Genomic DNA, 8220 nt, shown 5'->3' on the forward strand with positions numbered 1-8220 from the left:
AAATCTTGAAGTGATTGCAAAGCAATGTGAGATGAAGTCTTTTGCTCAAGAACATAATGCACCACCTAGTCTAGGAACTGAAACCATGATCGATAGATTATGAGTACAACACCCTAACCACTAAGCCATGTGCCCTCACACACACACATACACACACACACACACACACACACATCTAGCTATGCAGGTTCCATTAACCCATTCAAAATCCCCTTGTGTTATGTAGTAGCAAGGGATTTGAATGGGTTAATGGAACCTGCATCTATCTGTGCAGATATGTTTGTATATGTATACATACATATATGTATATATACATACACATACATACATACTTCATCATCATCATCATCATCGTTTAACGTCCGCTTTCCATGCTAGCATGGGTTGGACGATTTGATTGAGGACTGGTGAAACCGGATGGCAACACCAGGCTCCAATCTAATTTGGCAGAGTTTCTACAGCTGGATGCCCTTCCTAGCGTCAACCACTCAGAGAGTGTAGTGGGTGCTTTTACGTGTCACCCGCACGAAAATGGCCACACTCGAAATGGTGTCTTTTATGTGCCACCCGCGCAAGAGCCAACTTATATATATATATATATATATATATATATATATGCGAGTAAAAATAAATACAAAAAAAGGTGGATTTTTTTGTATGATTGTGTATAGAGGAATATATTATTTTGCTTAAAAGACTTCTAACACTGTCTGTTTTTTATGTTTTATTTATATTCCTGCAGAACTAATGTGGGGTATAGAATATGGAATATACAATATATAATATGATATACAATATACAATATAAAATAAAATAAAATAAAAATGGATGGCACCATGAAAGAAAGTATTGAATGTAAATGAAATATTGAGTGTTCAATATAAAGGATCAAATATATAAATATATAAATATAAATATATATATATAAAGGCGACTCGAGTTTCAGGGCTATTTCCCTTCGTCATGGCCGGTATGACAGACTTTAACAGACTCTGTTAAAGTCTGTCATACCGGCCATGATGAAGGGAAATAGCCCTGAAACTCGAGTCGCCTTTATATATATATATTTATATTTATATATTTATATATTTGATCCTTTATATTGAACACTCAATATTTCATCTACATTCAATACTTTCTTTCATGGTGCCATCCATTTTTATTTTATTTTATTTTATATTGTATATTGTATATCATATTATATATTGTATATTCCATATTCTATACCCCACATTAGTTCTGCAGGAATATAAATAAAACATAAAAAACAGACAGTGTTAGAACTCTTTTAAGCAAAATAATATATATATATATATATATATATATATATATAATACCTAGATATAACCTTTTAAAGGTAGTCAATAAACACAATGCCTTTTGCATCCCAAAAACCTAAGGCCATCACTTTCTCGGCAGATGAAATGACCCTGGATTTCTTTGGAGCAGGTGACGAGGGGTGTTCTCACTGCAAGGATTGTCTCTGGCTCAAAGTAATGAACCCAACACTCATCCTGGATTAGTAACTGTTTAAGGAAACCAGCTGGATCTGCCTCAAACAATGTCAGATTTTCCCATGATGTGATCTACCTGGTATACTTTTGATCAGGTGTCAGAAGAAATGGCACCTACTGGGCAGAAACTTTCATCATGCCAAGTTCATTGTGCAGAATATTTTCAACTCTCTCATAGGACATGCAAGTAGCAGTCACCCTTCTCCATGTGATGCAGGATGTCCAGATCTTGGGTCATCTTCAAGACCCTCCCTTCCCTTCTTAAATTCAGCTGCCCACTTTTGCTATGTTGATTAAGCTGGAGCATCACCTCCTAATGTAGCAATCATGTCAGCATGAATGTTGTTGGAGGCTAAACTGTTTTTCTTTTCAGGTACTTTATAATACCATGATGCCAAATTTTGTCCATTTTCAAGAGAGTACTACTAGTTACTTCTGAAGTCTTTTTTGAAGAATCAGATGTCAGTTTACCTGGAAAGAAACAAAGCATTGAAATTAATGCATGCAAGATTTCACAGCTCTAGTGTCACTTCTTCATAGTCAGTATTTGATAGCATTTGATGGAGTTGATTTTCTGTGCATTTTCAGCATTTATTGTACCTGTGCATCTTCCACATACAAAAGCTAGTTTCCCTGTTAACCTTCCTCTGATATTGTTGCACCTTTTATGTGTTCAAAGCTTAAACCAAGTGCATCTTATGGAGTTTCTACCAACGCCTTTTCTACTGATCGAGCAGGGATGTGTGATTTGTCTGCCTTCCTACTTACTAAGACTTTGGTTTTTGCTAGGTTAACTCTTAGGCCCTTTGATTCTAGATCTTGCTTCCATACCTGGAACTTCTCTAGTTCTGGTAGTGATTCAGCAATAAGAGCAAGGTCATCAGCACAGAAGATCTCCTAGGGGCAGCCTGTCTTAAATTCCTCTCTTATTGCCTGGAGAACTATGACGAACAAGAGGGGGATGAGCGTTGATCCTTAGTGAACCCCTACTTGTACCCTGAGTTCTTCGCTGTACTCATTGCCAACCCTCACCTTACAGGTAGCATCCCTGTACATAGCTTGTACAACTCTCACTAACCACTTGTCTATCCTTAGTTACCGTGTTGACCACCAAATCAGGGGACCCTGTCAAAGGCTTTCTCCAGGTCAACAAAGGCCAAATACAGAGGTTTATCTTTGGCTATGTATTTCTCTTGCAGCTGTTTTACCAGAAATATAGCATCAGTGGTGCTTCTCCCAGGTACAAAATCAAACTGCATCTCATCTAGACTAACTCTCTCGCTAATTAGTTGGGCTATGACTCTCTCCATAACTTACATCACCAGATCCAACAATTTGATACCTCTGTAATTATATGAATATGAATGCGTTCATACATGCTGTATGTACATGTAATTTAGTGTTGTCAGTCAATAAAATTCGAGATAACAGACAGTTGCTGTTATCTATGTACACATGTTCACACACATATCTGCCCTAAGATTCCTATATAACATGGCTTACATTTAGCCTGGTGGAGTCTCCTGGCTTGCCAGTCCTCAATCAAACCATCCAACCAATGCCAGTATGGAAAACAGACGTTAAAAGATGATGATGATGACAATGTCTGTCTGTCTATCTATCTTTCCATCTGTCTGTCTATTTACACACACACACACACACACACACACACACACACACACATGTATATTTCACAAGGAGCTTTCAGTTTCCCAGCATGTTGCCTTTCCCATAAATAACAAATAACTGTGAAATAATTTATACTATAATCAATACATTTATATGAAATATGATGCTTTACACATTCATTTTTCATTTTTTTTTCATTTTATCTAGTTTCAACTCATGAGCTGTGGCCATGCTGGGGCACCGCCATTGATGTTTTAAAGTTTTTTTTTAGTTGATGAAACAGAGAAATTGAAATTATATGTCAAAACAAACATTTACTCAAATACTAAACTTCTTTGTCTATGGCTGTGCAATATATTGGGTCATCCCATAAATAATGCAGTTTTTTCAACTGTTGAAAGTTGGAAGAGGACAGGATAAACTACTTGTATCAACTTGCTATAAAAGCAGGTAGTAATTTTACCTTGTATTTATTCTTAGTGCAAGTTTTGAAGAGTGTAGTTCGATTATAACGGTTATTTTTTCAAAAATACAATAGAAGTGACAAAGGAGCATATTCAGCATATTTTGCTTTATGAGATCAATAAAGGTAACAACACAATGAGAGTGCAAGAAATATTAATGCATTATATGGGATGGGACAATAAGCATAAGCCAGTGTCAACAATGGTTCCAGAAATTCTGAGCTGGAAACTACAGCCTAAAAAATAAGTCTCATCCTGGAAGATCTGTAGAGCTTGACAAGGATGTCTTGCAAACCCTGGTGGAACAAAATCCCATCGTAACTGTTGAGGAACTAGCAGAGAAGCCTTGATTTGGTAATTCAACAATTCATTGATACCTGCATGCCATTGGGAAAGTCAGAAAATTGGGTCAATGGGTTCCTCACGAACTTTCTGAGTCTAATCTTGCGCAGGGTGTGAATGTGTGCTCTTCTTTGCTGTCATGTCTCATGAATGAACCTTTTTTGAACTGAACAGTGACTGATGATAAGAAATGGGTTCCCTATGAAAATGTCAAGTGCCTAAGACAGTGGGTAGGGAAAGGAGAAACACCAGCACCCCAGGCCAAAGAAGGTTTTCACCCATATAAGGTGTTGTTTGGTGGGATATGAAATGTTTAGTCCACTTTGAACTTTTAAACACAAACCAAATGATAAAGGAGATCTACTGTGAGCAGCTAGAGTGGCTTAAGTCAGCGCTAGAAGGAAAATGACCACCTTTGGTTTCAAGATGAAAGGTGTTCTCTCATCAGGATAATGCTTGACCACATACAGCAAGGTTGACATTCTAAAGGCTGGAGCAGTTTGAATGGGAAACAATGCCCCACCCACCATATTCGCTGGACATTGCCCCATCTAATTATCATTTATTCTGCAGTCTTCAGAATCATTTGGATGGAAAAAATATGAAATCTATAGAGAAGGTCAGAACAGTAGCGAAGAAATATTTTTTGTCACAGGCAAGTGAATTTTGGAAGAGGGGCCTTGAAAGTCATCATCATCATCATCATCATCGTTTAACGTCCGCTTTCCATGCTAGCATGGGTTGGACGATTTGACTGAGGACTGGTGAAACCGGATGGCAACACCAGGCTCCAGTCTGATTTGGCAGAGTTTCTACAGCTGGATGCCCTTCCTAACGCCAACCACTCAGAGAGTGTAGTGGGTGCTTTTACGTGTCACCCGCACGAAAACGGCCACGCTCGAAATGGTGTCTTTTATGTGCCACCCGCACAAGCCAGTCCAGGGGCACTGGCAACGATCTCGCTCGAAAATCCTACAGGAGCCAGTCAGGCGGTACTGGCAACGGCCACTCTCAAAATGGTGCATCTCATGTGCCACCCGCACAAGAACCAGTCCAGGGGCACTGGCAACGATCTTACTTGGCTTGCCGGGGTCTTCTCACGCACACAGCACATTTCCAAAGGTCTCGGTCAGTAGTCATCGCCTCGGTGAGGCCCAATGTACGAAGGTCTTGCCTCACCACCTCAGCCCAGGTCTTCCTGGGCCTACCTCTTCCACGGGTTCCCTCAACTGTTAGGGTGTGGCACTTTTTCACGCAGCTATCCTCCTCCATTCTCACCACATGTCCATACCAGCGCAATCGTCTCTCTTGCACGCCACAACTGATGCTTCTAATGTTCAGCTTTTCTCTCAAGATACTTACACTCTGACGGGTATTCACATTGACATTACACATCCAACGGAGCATACTGGCTTCATTCCTTGCGAGCTTACGTATGTCCTCAGCAGTTACAGCCCATGTTTCACTGCCATGTAGCATGGTTGTTCGTACGCATGCGTCATACAGTCTGCCTTTTACTCTGAGTGAGAGTCCCTTTGTCGCCAGCAGGGGTAAGAGCTCTCTAAACTTTGCCCAGGCTATTCTTATTCTAGCAGCTACACTTTCAGCGCACCCACCCCCACTACTAACTTGGTCGCCCAGATAGCGGAAGCTATCGACTACCTCTAGTTTTTTACCCTGGAATGAGATAGAAGTTGTTTCCTGTTTGTTTGCAGTCTTTATTGCACCTGAACATCTGCCACAAACAAAAACTAACTTCCTAGTTAACCTGCCTTTGATGTTGCTGCACCTCTTATGTGTCCATAGCTTGCACCGGGTACATCTTATAGAGTTACTACCTACTCCTTTTCTACATACTGAGCAGGGCCATCTACCTGAAGGGGTTTGTGTTTTATCTACCTTCCTACTTATTAGGATTTTGGTTTTAGCTAGGTTGACTCTAAGGCCCTTCAATTCTAGACCTTGCTTCCACACCTGAAACTTCTCCTCTAGTTCTGATAGTGACTCCGCAATTAAGGCAAGGTCATCAGCATAGAGGAGCTCCCAGGGGCAACCTGTCTTGAACTCCTCTGTGATTGCCTGGAGGACTATGGTAAATAAGAGGGGGCTGAGGACGGAACCTTGGTGGACCCCTACCTCTACCCGGAATTCATTGCTGTACTCATTTCCAACCCTCACCTTACTGGCAGCATCTCTGTACATGGCTCGCACAGCTCTCACTAACCATTCTTCTATCCCAAGTTTCCTCATTGACCACCAGATAAGGGATCGGGGGACCCTGTCAAAGGCTTTCTCCATGTCAACGAAAGCCAGGTACAGAGGTTTATCCTTAGCTAGGTATTTCTCCTGCAACTGTCTCACTAGAAATAAGGCATCAGTAGTGCTTTTACCTGGCACGAACCCAAACTGCATCTCATCTAAATTGATTCGCTCCCTAATTAGTTGGGCTATGACCCTCTCTGTAACTTTCATAACCTGATCTAACAGCTTGATGCCTCTGTAATTATTTGTATCTAAAGCGTCACCTTTACCTTTGTAGCAGTTGACTATGATGCTGCTACACCAGTCATTGGGTATGACTCCTTCGTGTATCACCTGGTTCGTAATATGGGTGACTAGGCTATAGCCAACACTGCCAGATATTTTGAGCATCTCTGCAGTGATTCCTGATGGGCCGGGGGCTTTCCCGGTCTTCATACTCTTAATTGCTTTATCTACCCTGGTACTATCAACTCGGATAGCTGGTCCCTCTATTGGGTCGACATATGGCAGGCTCTCTTTCTCCCATTCATTCTCTTTATTAAGCAATCTATCGTAGTGGCATCTCCAGACCTCTTTCTTTGCATCCTCATTTAATGCAAGCGTACCATCATCCATGCGAACACATTTCTCTCCTACAACATCACTATTCTCTCTCCTACACTGTCTTGCAACACGAAATACCTCGAGTCTTTGGTCCTCACGGCGCAGAACATTGGCAAATCTTTCCTTATCTGCTTCCCCTCTGGCTAAATAAACCTGTCGCCTAGCCTCCCTTCTGGCACATTGGTACAATTCCCTGCTACCACCGTTCTTCCAGTCCTTCCAAGCCTGTTTCTTTTGTCTAATAGCCCTGTCTACCTCCTTGTTCCACCACCACGTTACTCTGGGTCGGGAGGGGACCTTACACCACCCACAAATCTGGTCGGTGGCTTTCAACAGGTTGTCCCGCAGAAATCTCCAATTGTCTTCCACGTTGTATGATTCTATATCCCCTTCTATTTCGTTAAATGCTTCAAGTAACTTGTTTCTAAGTCTCTGTCCGTTTGCAGGGTCTTTAAGCTTCCACACCCTTCTTCTCCAAGCCTGTCTAATTCTGGGCACCCATTTTGCCTTGATCCCAAAGTCGCTAACTACTAATCTATGTTGTGGGGTACATTCTTCGCCAGGGTAGGTTTTGGCATTTATAAGCCGCCCTCTTTCCCTATTTTTGGCGAGGATGTAGTCGATTTGGCTAGAGTGTCTGCCGGAGCGGTAGGTGACTAGGTGACTGGCAGGTTTCCTGAAGTTGGTATTGCAGACCATAAGATTGGTTGCATCACAGAACTCCAGCAGTCTGGTTCCCTCCTCGTTGCGGGAACCGAAGCCATAGCCTCCATGTATGCCATGGAAGCCTCCAGCACGACGTCCGACATGACCGTTGAAGTCTCCAGCCACAAAGAGAAGGTCCCTGTCACTCGTCGACGAGGTAGTTTGCAAGAGGGTGTCATAGAATTGGTCTTTCAGACCATCTGGTAGCCCCGGTTGAGGTGCATAGGCTGAGATGACAGTAGCTAATCTATGATGAAGCACTAGTCTGATCTTAAGTACTCTGTCACTTACTCTAACGACCTCGATTACCTTATCCACCCATTTCTCCGCTAGAAGTATTCCTACGCCCCCGACCCCGTCAGTGTTCCCTGCCCAGAAAATCTTGTACCTGTGTTCTTTGCCTGTGAGGAACCTCGCAGAACCTCCTCTCCATCTTACTTCCTGGATGCAGCACATATCTACGCGTCTCCGTTCAAGCATCTCAACAATTTCACCAGATCTACCTTTCAGCGTGCCGACGTTGAGAGTGCCAATCCTAACAGTATGGGTGTTGGGGGTGTGGGCCTGTAGCCTGGGAAGGGGAAAAGCAGTGTCGTGTACCTGAAAAGAAAACTTGCAATTGGAAGAATTCATAAGCAAAACAGTACCTACAACCTGCAAACATTTCTCAAACTTAATGCGCTACCCAAAGGTAGGGGAGA

Source organism: Octopus bimaculoides, chromosome 4 (assembly GCF_046866305.1).
Source record: "Octopus bimaculoides isolate indiv1 chromosome 4, ASM4686630v1, whole genome shotgun sequence".
Classification (NCBI taxonomy): Eukaryota; Metazoa; Mollusca; class Cephalopoda; order Octopoda; family Octopodidae; genus Octopus; species Octopus bimaculoides.